This window comes from Ostrea edulis, chromosome 8 (genome assembly GCF_947568905.1).
Source record: "Ostrea edulis chromosome 8, xbOstEdul1.1, whole genome shotgun sequence".
Taxonomy (NCBI): domain Eukaryota; kingdom Metazoa; phylum Mollusca; class Bivalvia; order Ostreida; family Ostreidae; genus Ostrea; species Ostrea edulis.
The window spans coordinates 6061280-6078512 of NC_079171.1; the positions used below are offsets into that span (position 1 = coordinate 6061280).

At 34.2% G+C, this 17233-nt stretch overlaps 1 protein-coding gene across 3 annotated transcripts in view; it reads left to right on the plus strand.

The window, feature by feature from the left end:
• The window catches only part of LOC125661140 (sterile alpha motif domain-containing protein 9-like), a 223972-nt gene that overhangs the window by 167173 nt on the left and 39566 nt on the right, over positions 1–17233 (plus strand). For 2 of the 3 annotated variants that reach the window (XM_056148027.1, XM_056148028.1), the window contains exon 1: positions 3109–3353. The exons of the other annotated variant lie outside the window; for it this stretch is intronic. The gene's annotated coding sequence lies outside the window, so the exon portion shown is untranslated. Of the gene's footprint in view, positions 1–3108; positions 3354–17233 lie in introns of those variants that run through there. 3 annotated transcript variants of the gene reach the window in all.

Consider the following 17233-nt stretch of genomic DNA (forward strand, 5'->3'; position numbering starts at 1 on the left):
AAAGGTGTGCTTCTGTTTGTAAGAGGGATGTAACTTCACCTATGAAGGCTAATTACATGGTTAAATTTTATTCTTAAAATCACTAAAATTCAGGAGCCCCCCCCCCCCCCCCCCCCCAACTGACCCCCTGCCTCTGAAAAAACTTCCACCCCCACCAGAATTCCTGGATCCGCCCCTGAAAACTCAAAATAATTAAATTAACTCACGTAGCTTATTCAGAAAGGGGGGGGGGGGGGGGGGGGTGGGTGATGGTGTTCTGAACCCAAGCGCCTGTGGTGACAGTTAATTTGTTTACATCACGTATCCTTGTGCACAATATATTTGGTTTTTCTCTAAATTTAAAATATTGAGGGGATCCCCCGACTCATTTAAACTGCATTGTAAGAAGAATGTTAACATTTCACCATTAATCTTTTTATATAAATTAGGAGTCTTTGATATGGACACCCTTTGATGACAGTTGATTATGCTGTATGTATTTTCCAAATTATCTAAATTCATCAACGAAATCCAACAAAAAATCCGTTTCGGCAAAATGCCCAAATCTACAGTTTTCATGCTACTACAGATCAATTGCACTACGTTTCACCATTAATCTTTTTATATATATTAAGAGTCTTTGATATGGACATCCTTTGATGGCAGTTGATTATGCTGTATGTATTTTCCAAATTATCTAAATTCATCAATGAAATCCAACAAAAAATCACTTTTTGGCAAAGTGCCAAATTATAATACATTGGTACAGCGGTCAGTAAGACACTCTTTACCATAGGTGGATATAGATATCATAAATAAGGAGGGAATGTTATGGGGAATCGAGATTTATGGAGAAAATTAGTTGTCTTTTTCAATTTTTTACATACCACAAGGACAAAACATGGGCAAAACGGGCTGAATTTTGCAGTTCAATTAGCCCTCATAGACTGCTGTCGGTTTCCATGGCAACGGATGGTAGAAATTCGGTGGTGGGGTTGAAATTATGTAAGATGGTGCAAGTAAAGTTAATACTGTGAAAATCAAAGAAATCTGTGACATTGAGTGGCCAGACCCTATCTGATTTCTTTGATTTTTACATAGAATTGATCTTAGCATGTAATGCAGCATTTCCCGTACACGTGCTTCCGTGATATTTGGTTATTTGTGGGTATCTTTACTAAAACGCGGAACGGAAAACAAAACGGAATGGAAAACGGAAAATAATGTGTGTAATAATGTTTTGGGGAGGTCAGCATTATGTAATATCAAAATGTTTATTATAAACAAGGGAAGCAGAAATTACAGAGAGAACATGAAATTATCCTCAGAATCCACCATTCCATATTAATACGTCATACTTTTAACTAATGCATTATTATCTAATATGTATTTTAAAACGGTTGATTTTGTGGATGAATGTACCAACAGGCGCTTGCTCAATATTTTGCATAGTAAGTTTTAATACAAATATTAAGGAAACGCCTGTTGGTACCATCCTTTTTCCCGGCTTTGTCATTTTCTCCCCCGAATTATAATTGAACCCCTTTCAAATTCTATTAATTTATTACCTTAAGGAAAGATTTTATGAGTCTATCCAATGAATAAAAGTACCCCCCCCTCCCCCCATGAGAACAACATTGCAAAAGATAAAATGATTTTTTGAACAATTTCCCCCAAACATAGCCCTTTTAAATCGAACGTGTTTTTCATCGAACTATAGATAAGTATAAGATAACTGAATTTGGATTTAGTTCTACACCTGGTACAATATACATTTAAGTATCACATCAAATTTTATGCGAACGACTCTGGTGTGGAAAAAAGGTTTGTCTCATTTGGGATGAATTGATTGTGGAAGTTCGTACATTTACCGATATCCTGCGGATTAGTGTTGAAACTGAAGAGATACAGTGGGAAAGAAAGATTGAAACAGAACCAATGTTAACTAGGGTAAAGTTTACGACCCATAGTAAGAGGAATTAAAAGTTTTATTTCATAATATATCACTGATATAGCTAAAAGGCTAACACAGAATTTATGCTTGAATGGAATTAAAAGTCATCTCATTATTAATCTACATGTTTTAATTAAGATATACAAGTATATTTAGTTTAGAAATGAACTGCCAGAAATCCTTCCTATTTAGGATTGGAGTGCTGTGGCCAAAAAATTATAAATCGACACAAATTGTTTTTTAACTCGTTGACTTAATACGATTATGGATTATCGTTGTATTTTACATATCACACTCCCTGTTGTAAGTACACATATTCACAGTATCAGCGGCAGATTTATGGGGCGCCGGAGCCCCCCCCCCCCTTCAATTTTCAAATTTAAGGTAAATTGTGGTATCTTGTTTAGAAAAATGTACTAAACGATAAAAGAAGCATTGATTTCTTCCACTTCCGGAAAAGTAAATGACAACATCTTTTAATTTCTTGGGAGAACTTCCTTTTTTCAAAAAAACCCTTAAAATTTAGAAAATAGTACAAATGACTAAATAGGAGACATATTTCAAGCTCTATAAAATCCAGGAGCCTCCGGGGTCTTAGCCCCCTGGGACCCACCAGGGCTTCATCTTGGACCCACTGGGGGCCTCAAGGCGGCCCTCAGACCCCCTGCCTCATAAAGTGGCGCCCCCCCCCCGTAACTGCAATTCTTGGATCCGCCCCTGAGTACTATGTGTAAATACATGTATATGTGCGTTAATGACGTTTTGCCACGGGGGGGGGGGGGGGGGGGGGGGGGTGTGAGGTCTTTTTATTCTCTACCTATAGGTGTCGCTACTCGCTAATTTGCAGTACTTTGAAAACTCTTGTAAAACACATTGTAAATTCTTATACAAACGTTTAACTTTTAAATTATTTTATAGGATTTATGAGATTGATCACTGTTCGTAATATTCATCTTTCATGATGCAAAATTTTAGGATAATAGTTGATGTATCGCCTGTAATACCCAAATTCTTGATTTTAATCAAAATGAAACATCCCCCCCCCCCCCCCCCCCCGATTTTTTGGCGTTATCTTATCTACATTAATTTAATCATTCGAATTCTTAATTCCATTCCGTTCCGTCTTCCGTTCCGCGTTTTAGCAACACCCGTCATTTTGTTATTTTCGTAATGCGCACCGAAAGATAGAATGAGCGATGGTCTAACCTTGGTTGCGTTTGAATTATAACCTCTTTCAAATGAGCATACAAAATTAAATTGCATAAATTCTGCACTAAAAATAGCCATCGATTAGGCTCACAGCTCTTATATTCTTTTTTTAAAAACACACGGGAAGTCACGTCACTGCTGAAGACAGAGAAGTCGGTCATGTTCGTAGAATCAAAACCGAAAGCACGAAGGAAATGGCTCCCTCTTAACGGTAGGCCTAATTATGTTCCCCAAACGAAGTTTGGGAACATATTGGTTTTACTCTGTTTCTTATTATGTTCCCCAAACAAAGTTTGGGAACATATTGGTTTTACTCTGTTTATTATTATTATTATTAATATGTATACGGTGTGACCGTTGGACCGAGCGAAGCATGTAATGGTCATCACTATCAAACTTCCGTTATATAAGCCGTCTCCTGCAAAGAACGATAACTCGTGCGTAGGGGCAATAACCTTTACCGTATTTCCGGTTGCAAGAACGTCGAGCCCTACTTTCGCTATAGCCGCGCGCTATTCTCTCGAGCCCTCTACAGACAAGGTAAGCTGTATTTGACGATTATTTTAAAACTTATTGATGATATATTAGTTTTAGAGGAGATTGTGTAATACAGTGTCACAAATTATAAGTGTAATAATGTGCAAGAATTCATGAAAATGAACATGCATAGATGTAGCTGTATCTAGTCTATATGCAGAGGGGATTTACATTTGATATCTGTTCTTATATTTACTTTTTTTGTTGTAGAAAATGTCGTGTGAGTCGTAGTCTACATGCTGTACAAATTTCAGGAGGATGAATGTTCACAGAGTCACTGTCAATGTCAATATAATAAAGGGAGGTGATTGCAGCTTTGAAGTTTTCTTTGGGATGAGACTTGGAATTAATGGGAATTTTCACTCCACAGAGCCTACACATACACTTTAACTTTAATTCATGCTCCATTTCTGTAGAAAAAATAAAGTTTTGAATAGATTTTGTCCTTTTCATTATTTGTTTTTACACAATGTAGCAAATTAGTATGTATATATGCAACAATACTTTCCATTATAAACAAGGATTATTTTAAGTGTATGCATATGAACACACTGATTTACAACATTTAAATGTCCATCTTGGTCTCAAACCACCTATATATTATTTATATATGTGTGCTCAGACTCAAATGAGAAGTACAGACAACTCTCATCTTTTACCAAATATCTTGATGAAAACTTTTTCCTCCGGACACAACTTTTAAAATTATAAATATAAGATTCTTTAGAAAATTTATATGAACTTGAAATTCAGTCATCAAGATGTATGGTGAAAGATAAGTAGTATTCACATACTTTTCAAATTAGATGTATATGCAACTTTTCTCCAATATTTAGAGGGTATACATGCAGAATGTTATACTGCATGCAGCAGCTACCACAGGCATCTGAAATGTGGATACCCCCCATTTATTTAAAAAAAAAAAAATACATTCTTTCAAATAAAAACATTCTTTTAATGTGTTCAGTCAATGGTCATTTATACTTAATCACAATCTGATTTAAAAGTTAATTTCAAATAATTTGTGTTCATGAATTTTCTTTGTATTTTTTTTTTTTTTGCATTGTAATGTGTAATGTAATTCATTACTTTACCAAAGTAATTGTAATTTAATTAATTACTTATATGAATGAAAGTAACAGTAATTGTAAAGGTGAAAATTCCAATGTAATTGTAATTTAATGCGTTACATTTTAAAGTAATTGACCCCAGGTCTGGTCATGTATAGCATAATGAAAATACACTAGGTAAAAAACAAAATTTGAAGATAAAAGGGGGAAGAAAAAACAGGTATCCCTTTAAGACATATTTTCAAGGTAATAACTTAAAATAATGGGAATATTGAAGTCGATTGAGTACACTAAATCGACTTTTGATATCATATATATTAGGGCTGGATCAATATATCGATTATCGATATACATCGATATTTTTGAGCGATACGATAACCGATACAGCGAGTCCCGTATCGTTTGGTATATTAAGAGTGGTTTTAACGTATCTTACAGCGAGATTTCATGAACGAGTTAACAAATAAATTGAAAATATACGAACGAACTGTCTAAATATCATTTGCTCCATGACAGCATACAACGCAAACGTGTCGAAAGTGTGCTCGTGGTGACGATACCGTGGTCTTAGTTTTCAAATATTACATATTTGTAGCTTGAAAAAACCAAAGTGTAACGTTTGTGGAACAGAGGTCGTAAGCTCTGGTGGTACAAGTAATTTAGCAACATATTTGCGATGACATCATAAAGTTTACTGTCAGAAAAATGGCGAGAAATCTATCGATGAATGATGTATGTAGTGATCAGAGTCGAAAGTGATCTGCAGTCGCAATTTTTGTATGAAGAAATATATGAACAAATAAATAAAGTTATAATTCATTTGTGAATATTCATCCTGAAAATAATTTCCTCTGCTGCCTTAGACTTAGAGCGGGAGATATTGTATCAGCAATTAGGGTTTGTTTAAAGCCAGAGAGTGTGAATATGCCCTTGTTTTCATGAAGAGAAAAAATATGTTAACAATATTGATAAAAGCAAATAGATAATAATTTCATGCACAATTGTTTTATGATAGATTAATTCAAGCTAACACTATATGCAAATGAAACAAAAAGAATACGTGAAGCTTTATTTTTATTATTATTTAATCATTTTAATCCTCAAAATTAAGTGTAAATCTACTTATATTGTATCGTCAATACGTATCGCATATCGTCTCTCTGTATTGCAATGCGTATCGTATCGAAATTTTCCAAACGATACCCAGCCCTAATATATATACAGATATATATGTGTATTATATATATTTGTATATATATATGTATATTGTATATATACACACACAATAATAATAACAATAGATATATCAAAGTCAATCGAGTATACTAAATTGACTTGATATATATATATATATCTTTAAAATAATGGGAACATCAAAGTCAAATGAGTATACTATATCAACTTTTGATGTTATACATACACACACAGAGAGATATATATTAGAAATATCAAAGTCAATTGAGTATATATACTAATTTGACTTTTTATACCATATATCATATTTAATATACTGATCTCTGAGTGTTGCATGTTGGTTTTAGTGCAGTATTTTCTATATATATATATATATATATAATATATATTATATAGTCTATATATAATAATTTATGTGTACTATTTCTGTTTTATATATTATATAGATCTATATATATATATATATTTGAGTGTGTACATGTGTGAGCTAATGATATAAGAGAGGGAGAGAAAATTTATTACACTATACAATATATATATATATCCCCCCCCCCCCTCCTACTTCCTCAGTGAATGCTGGCAGTGCAGTTCTGAGCAATAAGGGATCTTGTTCATATATGTGATATTTCGTGTATTAACAATTTTTACAGTCGTCTGCGCAGCTGGGGGCAATGTGTTTATGAGATTAATTTGTATTGTTCCTCATGTTGTTAAAATATTCAGCACATTACTTTATTATGTCATTTTTCTGTGCCAGACTTATGATTTTCAGTCAAAGTGTAACCTGTAATACGAACGTGTACCCCCACAAAAAAAATACCAAAAGAATCTACGTATCCTCTATAACCATGAAAAAATTATCGTTTTATTCAACAAAATTCCATTAATGAGCAATAAAATTCTGCAAATATATATTCTTTATCACGATTTGAACTGAAAAAACTAGCGGAAGTCAACTGATTCGAATTTAAATTACCGTAGATAAAAATTTTCTCGCACGATCAGACTTAATTTCATACCACTGGGCTCGACATTTTGTGTTCTTTCGGAATCTGATGTGTGCGCATACATTTAAAAATAGACTAATTTTCGATAGCACTCGCGCATGTACCATATCCTAATAGAAAGAAACAGAAGCGAGATAAATAGAATACCCGTGACGTCACAGTTTCAGACGCAGTATTTCAAATATGGCTGACTGAGCAGGAGACGGGAAGTTTGATAGTGGGTCATTGGAGTGTCCCAAGTGGTAATCATAATTCCGTTAAGTACGGTAGATTATGATTCATTTAAAAAAATATATTTTTAATGAAATTTTCCTTGCGTTGATAACCCAGTAAGATCTCAATATTAAAGGGGTTTATATGGGGAGAACAGTTTTACAGGATCCGCCTATCCATTGAGCGCGGGAAATAAAACGCAAGGCGACGTAAACTGTGCATTGTGACGTCACATTTAGCCTCGACTTTTTTCTCTTTTTCAAAGCAAACAATTATTTTTACAACAATAATACATTCCGTATGCAACGAAAAAGGCCGTTATAAAACTAAACAAAATTAACCAATAAATTCAAAATGGTAAAAAAGTAACCGTAATTTTATCGTATATTCTTATTCAAAGAAACTCGGGAACTCGTTCATCTATTTAGTCGTATTACGGTTTTATATGTAATTATTTGCTAAAACCTGTTATAATGATAATTATACTATTTACTTTGAACAACCTGAGTGTTTAAATTACGAATTGCACGTCAGAGTCTTCTATTATTGCCATTCAAAATAAATTACGAATAACTGTTGAAGCAGGTAATGAAAAAATAAATGGCGGCGCCCATATGGATCACGAAAATTTCAGTGAACGTATATAGAGATTATCTCTTTTTCTTTGGCTGAATTTGACTTTTTTCTTTTACATACGTGTTACCTTTAGAGCCTTGCTTCGCGGACGGGCCGAAGGCCCGTCCGAGCTTCGCTCGGTAATATGTATACGGTGTGACCGTTGGACCGAGCGAAGCATGTACGTAACTCCGTGTCCCGAATGGTAATCATAATTCCGTTAAGTACGGTAGATTGTGATTCATTTAAAAAAATATATTTTGAATGAAATTTCCTTGCCCTAAACACCCAGTAACATCTCAATATTAAAGGAGTTTATATGGGGACAACAGTTTTACATGATCCGCCTATTCATTGAACGCGGGAAAAAAAACGCAAGGCGACGTAAACTGTGCATTTTGACGTCACATTTAGCCTCGACTTTTTTTCTCTTTTTCAAAGCAAACAATTATAAACAACAATAATACATTCCGTATGCAATGAAAAAGGCCGTTAAAACTAAACAAATTTAACCAATAAATTCAAAATGGTAAAAAAGTAACCGTAATTTTATCGTATTCACAGAAACTCATGAACTCGTTCATCTATTTAGTCGTATTACGGTTTTATATGTATTTATTTGCTAAAACCTGTTACAATGATAATTATACTATTCACTTTGAACAAAATGAGTGCTTAAATTACGAATTGCACGTTAGAGACTTATATTATTGGCATTCAAAATAAAACACGAATAACTGTTGAAGCAGGTAATGAAAAAATAAATGGCGGCGCCCATATGGATCACGAAAATTTCACTGAACGTATATAGAGATTATCTCTTTTCTTTTGCTGATTTTGACTTTTTTCTTTTACATACGTGTTACCTTTAGAGCCTTGCTTCGCGGACGGGCCTTCGGCCCGTCCGAGCTTCGCTCGGTATTATGTTCCCCAAACAAAGTTTGGGAACATATTGGTTTTACTCTGTTTCTTATTATTATTATTATTATTATTATTATTCTTTCTTTATTCTTGTCACACTTTTTTGTCCACGAGTGTTCTCAGAAACTACTGAAGGGATCAAGATGAAACCTTTTTAGGATGATAGAATACTCTATGTAGATGTGCGGAACGAACGTCATTTTGTCTGAAAATGCATGCATGTGCATGCACGTACATTGTATTTTTTGTTTACAAATTTTGGAATCCGTCTAACTTTTTTATTTTTCAATGAAATCGTTTGATATTTATATTGCATGTATAACTTGAGACCCTTAACTGTTTGGCATCGTCAAAATTTCAATTCTGCACGCGCATGCACGTGTGCTTCAATTTGATTGGATAATACAAAACCGTTTATAACATTCATACCAATTAAGGAAATTTAATGATATATACAGGATAGGTAAACATGCAAAATATCTACAGACCGATATAATAAAAATTGCAAACGCGCATGCGCACGCACGTGCATTGTCTTTTGAAGGTTCAATTCTTTCAATGACCATAACTTTTTTGTTTTTTGTCAAAATCTTTTCAAACTTGTATTGTATATGTATCTTGATATTCTTAACAAAAGTGTATAGTCATAATTACCATCCGGCACGTGCATGCACGTGTGCTAAATTGTGATTGGACGATTTTCAAATCGCCATAACTTTCTTATAAATGATGGAAACAATATGAAATTGATACTGTAAGTATATCTATCAAATGTCTATTGAATGACATCAACATTGATGTTGAGTCATACTCACGTGCGCGTGTATGCACGTGCATAGCTTTTCTTTCATTTTTCGGGTACTAAAATGGTCATAACTATTGAATTAAATACTGAAATGAATTCAAATTTACCCTGATGATCTATGATATGAATGTCTATGAAATGATGTCAACAAATTTTCCATTATCAAAATCGCGTGTGCGTGAATGCGCGTGCATTGTAATTTTTGACGTCTAAATTTAAGTATTGGTCTATAACATTTTGGGATTGCAATGAATAGGTTTGAAAGTTAGGTTGCAGGTATGTTTTGGGCCTCTCAATTTATTAATAGTCTCAAAATCACTTCCCTGCACGCACATGCACGTGCGCTTAATTCTGATTGGACGATTTTGAAATCCCAATAACTTTCTTATGAGTGAAGTGATCGATACCAAATTGATATAGTAAGTATATTGTTCAAATGTCTATTGAATAGCATCAACAAAATTCTTGTGTGGTACTCATGCGCACGTGTGTGCACGTGCATTAATTTCGGTCTTTGTAGTTTTGAGTTGCCGTTAATTTCTCGTTTTTCATTGAACAGTTGTGAAACTTCTCTTGTACTGATATAGTAAGACTTCTAATGTATCGAGATGGTCGAATTATTTATATGCACGTGCATGCACGTACGTGCACATGCACAAAACTCTCAGATCTTTATAGCTGATTTGAACTAGTATGAAATGGACTGATCGTTACAAGATAGTTATTCACATATATTCACATGCTACACAGTTTGCAATGGTCAAAACAACTTGTACTGAAATAAATGTCACCACTTACTAAATGGGGGAATGTTTGGGGAACATCTGTAACGGTCCCCGTTACAATAAGTACTAGTTATTAGGGTCTTCCGTCTTCAGCGGAAGACCCTTCTATTATTCTATTGTTGATTTTTCACTTTTCTTTTTTATTATTATTATTATTCTTTTTTTTTCTCCTTACCGATTTTTGTGCAGAAGATTTCTCGGAGATGGCTGGATCGATTTACTTCAAAATTTCAGGGTTGATGCGTTGCCATTTGAAGTTTGTACCGCCGTTTCAATTTTTGAAAAATCACTTCCTGTTAGAAGTTATCCCCCTTTTATCGATTTTCAGATGACCATTTTGTCCAGACAAAAACTCAAAAACGACATAAGTTAGAGTGCTGAAATTTTCAGTGATGTTAGACGACATGTTGTAGTTGTGCACCTGGGTTTTCAAAATTTCCGGAAGTGCCTAGTATGGAAGCTCGGTAGGGGTCGAAAATGGAGTTTAGAAAAGTGCCCAATTTTTTTCCACGTTTTAAATCAGAACTTTTTACTCGTAAATATTTTGTTTAGACATATATAACAAAAGTTGTACAGTTTATTGAGATCTTTCGTGCCATATCAAGAAATGGGCCCATGGGCCTCATGTCTCGCCTGAACCATTGAAGTTCTGTTACAATGATTAACTTTTTTCTCACGAAACTTTTGATAAGACATGTAGAATAAAAGTTGTTCAGGTTTGCATGATCTATCTAATGATATAAAAAAATAGGCCTGCGGGCGTCATGGCTCGCCTGAACAGTCGAATTTGTATCACAATTAATAACATTAATAACTTTTTTCTGGAGAAACTTTTGACAAGACATGTAGAAGAAAAGTTGTTCAGTTTCGCAAGCGTTAACTAACGATCTTAAGAAATAGGCCTGCGGGTCTCATGGCTCACCTGAACAGTTGGGTTATTGTTGCAGTCTATAACATTTTTGTCAAAAAACTTTTAATAAGACATCTAGAACAAACGTTGTTCAGTTTTGAAAGATTTTTCGAACAACATCATGAAAAAGTCGAACGGGTCTCATGGCTCGCCTGGAGAGTTTGATTAGTTTCACAATCAATAACTTTTTTCTCGAGAAACTTTTGATAAGACATGTAGAACAAAAGTTGTTCAGTTTCGCAAGCGTTAACTAACGATGTTAAGAAATAGGCCTGCGAGTCTCATGGCTCACCTGAACAGTTGGGTTATTGTTGCAATCTATAACATTTTTGTCAAGAAACTTTTAATAAGACATATAGAACAAAAGTTGTTCAGTTTTGCAAGATCTTTCGAACAACATCATGAAAAAGGCGAACGGGCCTCATGGCTCGCCTGAACAGTTTGATTAGTGTCACAATTACTAACTTTTTTCTCGAGAATCTTTTGATAAGACATGTAGAACAAAAGTTGTTCAGTTTTGCAAGATCTTTCAAACGATATCAAGAAAAAGGCCCACGGGCCTTATGACACGCCTTAACAGTCTGATAAATGTCGCAATCAATAATTTTTTTCAAAAGAAAATTTTGATAAGACATGTAGAACAAAATTTGTTCAGTTCTGCTAGATATATCTAGAATGACATAAAAAAAAAATAGGCCTCCGGGCGACATGACTCGCCTGATCAGTCGAATTTGTATCGCAGTAAATAACATTATTAACTTTAAGGCTGACCCCTTTAATTAGTGGCCGAGAGGGGCAGAGAGTCTTTAATTTATAACACTTAAATGATCAATATTTGTACAACATTACCGAAGCTAAATTGTACGTCTAGACAATATATTTGTATCATTATTTATGAACGAAAATCTCAGTCAAATTCTTATCTCATCACATCTAAAATTGGATGGAAGACCCACTCGTTGCTCGCAACGAGATCGCATCTAGTTATTATTATTATTCTTTCTTTATTCTTGTCACCCTTTTTTGTCCACGAGTGTTCTCAGAAACTACTGAAGGGATCAAGACGAAACCTTTTTAGGATGATAGAATACTCTTTGTAGATGTGCGGAACGAACGTCATTTTGTCTGAAAATGCATGCATGTGCATTGGATTTTTTGTTTACAAACTTTGGAATGCGTCTAACTTTTTTATTTTTCAATGAAATCGTTTGATATTTATATTGCAGGTATAACTTGAGACCCTTAACCGTTTCACATCGTCAAAATTTCAATTCTGTACGCGCATGCTCATGTGCTTCAATTTGATTGGATAAAACAAAACCATTTATAACTTTCATGTAAATTAAGACAATTTGATGATATTTACAGGATAGGTAAAGATTATAAATATCTACAAATCTATGTTAAATAAATTGAACATGCGCATGCGCACGCACGCGCATTGACATTTGAACGTTCAATTCTATCAATGACCATAACTTTTTTGTTTTTTGTCAAAATCTTTTCAAACTTGTCTTGTATATGTATCTTGATATTCTTAACAAAAGTATACAGTCATAATTACCATCCGGCACGTGCATGCACGTGTGCTAAATTGTGATTGGACGAGTTTCAAATCGCCATAACTTTCTTATAAATGATGGAAACACTATGAAATTTATACTGTAAGTATATCTATCAAATGTCTATTGAATGACATCAACATTGATGCTGAGTCATACTCACGTGCCCGTGTATGCACGTGCATAGCTTTTCTTTCATTTTTCGGGTACTAAAATGCTCATAACTATTGAATTAAAAACTGAAATGAATTCAAATTTACCCTGAGGATCTATGATATGAATGTCTGTGAAATGGTGTCAACAAATTTTCCATTATCAAAATCGCGTGCGCGTGAATGCGCATGCATTGTAATTTTTGACGTCTAAATTTGAGTATTGGTCTATAACATTTTGAGATTGCAATGAATAGGTTTGAAAATTAGGTTGCAGGTATGTTTTGGGCCTGTCAATTTATTAATAGTCTCAAAATCACTTCCCTGCACGCGCATGCACATGCACTTAATTGTGATTGGACGATTTTGAAATCCCAATAACTTTCTTAAGAGTGAAGCGATCGATACCAAATTCATATAGTAAATATATTGTTCAAATGTCTATTGAATAGCATCAACAAAATTGTTGTGTGGTATTCACGCGCACGTGTATGCACGTGCATTGATTTCGGTCTTTGTAGTTTTGAGTTGTTGTTAATTTCTCGATTTTCATTGAACTGTTGTGAAACTTCTCTTGTACTCATATAGTAAGACTTGTAATGTATCGAGATGGTCAAATTACTTATCAGCACGTGCATGCACGTACGTGCACGTGCACAAAATTCTCAGATCTTTATAACTGATATGTACTAGCATGAAATGGACTGAACGTTATGAAATAGTTATATATTCACATGCTAGACAGTTTGCCATGGTCAAAACCACTTGTACTGAAATAAATGGCACCGCTTGCTAAATGGGGGAATGTTTGGGGAACATCTGTAACGGTCCCCGTTACAATAAGTACTAGTTAAGGTCTTCCGTTTCCAACGGAAGACCTTCTAGTGATTCTACTGTTTATTATTATTATTATTATTATTATTATTATTTTTTCCCTTTCGTCTCCGAGACCGTTGGATGGATTTTCCTGAAACTTTCACAGGTTATAGGGAACGATGGTACCTCGAGGCATTTTTTTCATTTTTTCAAAATTCACTTCCGTTCGTCAGATACGTCCGATTTTCCGGTTTTTGAAAGAAACTTTGTCCGGGGGTAAACTTGAAAACCATTAAAGATAATCGAATGAAACTTTCAGGGATGATAGATTTATTTTCTCTATGGTGCATGCACGTAATATTTTTTGTCGCCGTCACTTCCGGTCGTCACCGGAAGTGATCAAATAAATCATCGATTTCAAACTTTTTTCTTTCAAATTGAAACCTACTTTGGTTTACTATATCTCGTTCTAATTCTCAAAAAATGTTGACCCCACCGGAAGTGGAATCTCCAACTTCCGGTTGTATCAAAGAAAGACTATTCATTCTCTCATTTTTCAGTGCCATAAATCTCGGTCATGAAACTAGATAATGAGTTGAGTTTTACATATATTATAGTCACTATAAATGTCTAAAGTAACGTCAAATATTTTTGTAAAATTCACTTCCGGTCGGCAAATACGGCTTATGAGCTGTTTTCGTTGTCAATCGTTTTTCTCAGAAACAGTAAAAGATAGAGTCACCAAAATTTCAGAGTTAATAGATCTCACTTTGTAGGGGTGCAGTAGGGGGGTAAGAATGTCGGCCGTCACTTCCGGTCGTCACCGGAAGTGATTAATAAATCATAAATTTCAAACTTTTTTCTTTTAAATTGAAACCTATATCGGTTTATTAGGTCTCGTTCTAATTCTCAAAAACTATTGACCCCACCGGAAGTTTAATCTCCAACTTCCGGTTATATGAAAGAAAAACTATTCATTCTCTCATTTTTCAGTGCCATAAATCTCGGTCATAAAACAAGTTAATGATTTGAATTTTACATATGTTATAGACATTATAAATGTCTAGTGTAAATTTAAATAGTTTTGTAAAATTCACTTCCGGTCGTGAGATATGGGGTGGACATATTCAAACCTAGTTTTTTCAGTTTCTCAATAATGAATATAGATAGACGCTTGAAACTTGTAGAGTTGATCAACTGACATTAGTCCATTGTACACATACATTCAATTTTTTCGTCCGTCACTTCCGGTCTATACCGGAAGTATTTGAAAAATGTCGATTTTCCGATTTCTTCGAGTGATTTCTCAGAGATGGTGGATAGATTTTCTTGAAATTTTCAGGAATAATGTCTTATGAAAGGACCTTCCTATAACTATTTTTGTTTTTACAAAATTCACTTCCGGTCGGAAAATATGGGCGATTTTTTGTTTCTCAAAAGGAATTTTGTCCAGCATTTTTCTTGGAAAAGGTAAAATATAGGTTCATCAATTATTCAGGAATTATAAATCTCCGTTTGCAGTCGTGCAGTAGAGGGTTGAACATGTCGACCGTCACTTCCTGTCGTCACCGGAAGTGATTGAAAGAATCGCAAATTTCAAACTTTTTCTTGTAAATTGAAACCTATACTAGTTTATTAAGTCTCTTTGAAAGTGTCAAAAGAATATTGACTCCGTTGGTAGTCAAAACAACTACTTCCGGTTTCTTGATAAAATACCTTTTTACTTTTCATCTCTTTGTCACCATAAATCTCGCATATATTTGAAGTCTTTCATATGATTTTCACATGTCATAATAAAAGTATCAACTTCTAGAGTGTGGATCATTTTGTTTTTCAAAATTGACTTCCGGTCGGTAGTAACCTACTACTTTCTCTTTCTTTAGTCTACTTGTTTTTGTTGAGAACTCTTTCAGATAGAGACGTGAAATTTTCAGGGAATATAGACAGTAAAGAGTCGCTGTCATTTAGAGGAAAACGCATCATAAAAGTACTTCCGGTCATCACCGGAAGTTACGAGAAATGAGTAAAAAATTCGATAATATATTTCTCATTCATTGTTAAGGCACATTTTCTGATATATTTAAATGGTTTTCGTAGGAACAGAAAGCTCTTTACCGGAAGTGGTCTAACGGAAGACCTACTCATTACTAGTAATGAGTTTCTAGTTATTATTATTATTATTCTTTCTTTATTCTTGTCACCCTTTTTTGTCCACGAGTGTTCTCAGAAACTACTGAAGGGATCAAGACGAAACCTTTTTAGGATGATAGAATACTCTTTGTAGATGTGCGGAACGAACATCATTTTGTCTGAAAATGCATGCATGTGCATGCACGTGCATTGGATTTTTTGTTTACAAATTTTGGAATGCGTCTAACTTTTTTATTTTTCAATGAAATCGTTTGATATTTATATTGCAGGTAAAACTTGAGACCCTTAACCGTTTCACATAGTCAAAATTTCAATTCTGCACGCGTATGCACGTGTGCTTCAATTTGATTGGATAATACAAAACCATTTATAACTTTCATGTAAATTAAGACAATTTGATGATATTTACAGGATAGGTAAAGATTATAAATATCTACAAATCTGTGTTAAAAAAATTGAAAATGCGCATGCGCACGCACGCACATTGACATTTGAAGGTTCAATTCTTTCAATGACCATAACTTTTTTGTTTTTTGTCAAAATCATTTCAAACGTGTACTGTATATGTATCTTGATATTCTTAACAAAAGTGTACAGTCATAATTACCATCCGGCACGTGCATGCACGTGTGCTAAATTCTGATTGGACGATTTTCAAATCGCCATAACTTTCTTATAAAAGATGGAAACAATATGAAATTTATACTGTAAGTATATCTATCAAATGTCTATTGAATGACATCAACATTGATGCCGAGTCATACTCAGGTGCCCGTGTATGCACGTGCATATCTTTTCTTTCATTTTTCGGGTACTAAAATGGTTATAACTATTGAATTAAAAACGGAAATGAATTCAAATTTACCCTGAGGATCTATGATATGAATGTCTATGAAATGGTGTCAACAAATTTTCCATTATCAAAATCGTGTGCGCGTGAATGCGCGTGCATTGTAATTTTTGACGTCTAAATTTGAGTATTGATCTATAACATTTTGAGATTGCAATGAATAGGTTTGAAAATTAGGTTGCAGGTATGTTTTGGGCCTGTCAATTTATTAATAGTCTCAAAATCACTTCCCTGCACGCGCATGCACGTGCGCTTAATTGTGATTGGACGATTTTGAAATCCCAATAACTTTCTTAAGAGTGAAGCGATCGATACCAAATTGATATAGTAAGTATATTGTTCAAATGTCTATTGAATAGCATCAACAAAATTGTTGTGTGGTACTCACGCGCACATGTATGCACGTGCATTGATCTCGGTCTTTGTAGTTTTGAGTTGTTAATTTCTCGATTTTCATTGAACAGTTGTGAAACTTCTCTTGTACTCATATGGTAAGACTTGTA